At 34.1% G+C, this 2,145-nt stretch overlaps 1 protein-coding gene across 9 annotated transcripts in view; it reads left to right on the top strand.

Moving 5' to 3' along the window:
* Window positions 1-2,145, top strand: part of LOC108746917 (endophilin-A) — a 32,468-nt gene that overhangs the window by 15,543 nt on the left and 14,780 nt on the right. The window lies entirely within an intron of this gene.

Genomic DNA, 2,145 nt, shown 5'->3' with positions numbered 1-2,145 from the left:
TTTATTACGCTATCGATTACTTACAAAGAGCGTTAAAGGGAGTATCGCATTAACGATTTGGTGCAGCGCGCACGATCCGCCGATACGACGTATTCATTATGTGGAGCACTGTTGAAAGTTTAATCGTTCGTATATCAAGCTACATTACGATGACGCTCGTATATTGAGCTACATTACGCCAATTACCGGCGATGTATTGCTACTTAGATGTCGCGAACTTTTATAATTACCAGCGCGGTTCCTTGCGTTACACGAGGTGTTTTAATGCGATTACATGTGTCGTCGGCAAACTCATATTCGCGTAACTCAGCCAGATTTTCTGTATCACCACGATGTGCTCCAGTAACAGTTAATACAATCAGGTAAGCAAGCAAACATGCCCGATGCGTTCCGAAACTCGAGATTTGAAACGCAGATTAACTGTTACTACGTAAATAGTTTATCTTTGCATCAAAATGTTATTATATCTTTTCTTGAATTATCTTTATATTGAAATCGATATCTCTGGCATTCCTAGAGAATGTTCGACGTATGGGAATTTTATTATTGCAGAATCTCGCGCGATCCGTGAAACTCTCAGAATTCGAGGATTGAAATCTAAGAGCTTGGTATGCGTAAAACAAAACACAAGAGAGAGAGAGAGAGAGAGAGAGAGAGAGAGAGAGTCTCAGAGAATTACTGCAATACACGAACAGCTTTGCTGAAATATAGAAAAATTTAGCTAGATACAGATCTGAAAATAATTTTGAATTATCAAAATAATTATAAACGCTTGATTACTGCAAAAAATAATATTTTAATATTCTAGAACCAGTTTGAGCGTTCTACATAATTATTTTGATTTAAATATAATTATTTTCAGATACGTATCTAGCTAAATTTTTAGATACTTCAACAAAATTGATCTTTCCATATAGAATTACACATATTTTACATTAACAGGCGAATACACTTTTTTCGAACGTGATCGGATCTCCGTATTTGTAAATGCGGAAAATAATGCGTTTTGAAGAATTTATTGAGATTCATTTAGTAGAACATTTTTGAGAGAACTAAGCTCTTGACAACCGGTTGATGCGAGTTATCATTTGGTCCAGCATGCTATATGCGGAGAATTTTCGTATCAACTGCAGCCGCGGCATTATCACGCTGTCATGTTTAATCTTGAAATGACGAGTAGAGAAGCGTGGTTGCTGCTGCTCTTAATATTAAAGTTTATTCGCAGCGAGACTGTGCCGAATTGATGGTTAATTGTTAACTGAAAGAAATATACTTATCAAATCAATAATGGTCGTTTACGTTAATAAAATCGTAGTACTTGATCTTGAGTGATTTTTCAATTTCATATAAAAGCAGGAATAGGCATTTACAAAGTTTTAGATATTAGTTTAAAGATATAACGTAATAGTAAATTATATATGTGTTATAGACGTGCGCAAATATATCCCGCTTGTTTTTACTTGAATAAACATGAGTGTAAAAAAATAGCATATAATACTGTTACTAAGCGTACATTTTTCAAATGAATGAAAATTAATATTAATTTCTATAAATAAAACAATTTATGTAAATAATAATTATACAAAAATAACTTATATAAATAATAATTTCTATGAATAAAATAATGTATACAAATCTTTATCTCGAAATTATATCGTGTTAATTACGCAACGTGCTTATTATAGACCCGCATGGTCTTTGTATTTATATCTTTCAGTTAATTTCGTAGCTATTTGCTTTTCACTGTGACAATCCATATACGATGGAAATGTCGGAAATCTCATTGAACATGCGTTATGCGTAACTTACGCTCTAAATACCGTGGAAAACTTGATTATGAAATTCTTAACGTTGACGATGCCAGACTGTGTGCTTAAACGGGACGCGATGCACGCGCTTACGTGTCGTGCGAAATTCTGCATGCTTATATAGCATTTCTGTCGTGTACATATTGTCGACGCGCAATAATGAAAATTACTGCAATTATTCCCATGCGCTGCTCGTAGGTACACGGTAAAGTACTATTCGTGATTATGCAAACGCGTCATTTTGTTCCGAGGGGAAATATCGATAAAAGTTATCGATTCTTAATAATTACCACGTTTTTTGCAATTAATGTTGTGCTTCAGGAAAATATGATCCAGA

This window comes from Trachymyrmex septentrionalis, unplaced genomic scaffold, assembly GCF_001594115.1.
Source record: "Trachymyrmex septentrionalis isolate Tsep2-gDNA-1 unplaced genomic scaffold, Tsep1.0 scaffold19, whole genome shotgun sequence".
Lineage (NCBI taxonomy): Eukaryota > Metazoa > Arthropoda > Insecta > Hymenoptera > Formicidae > Trachymyrmex > Trachymyrmex septentrionalis.
Note: the sequence above shows the minus strand (reverse complement) of the source record. Positions and strands in the feature narration are given on the sequence as shown.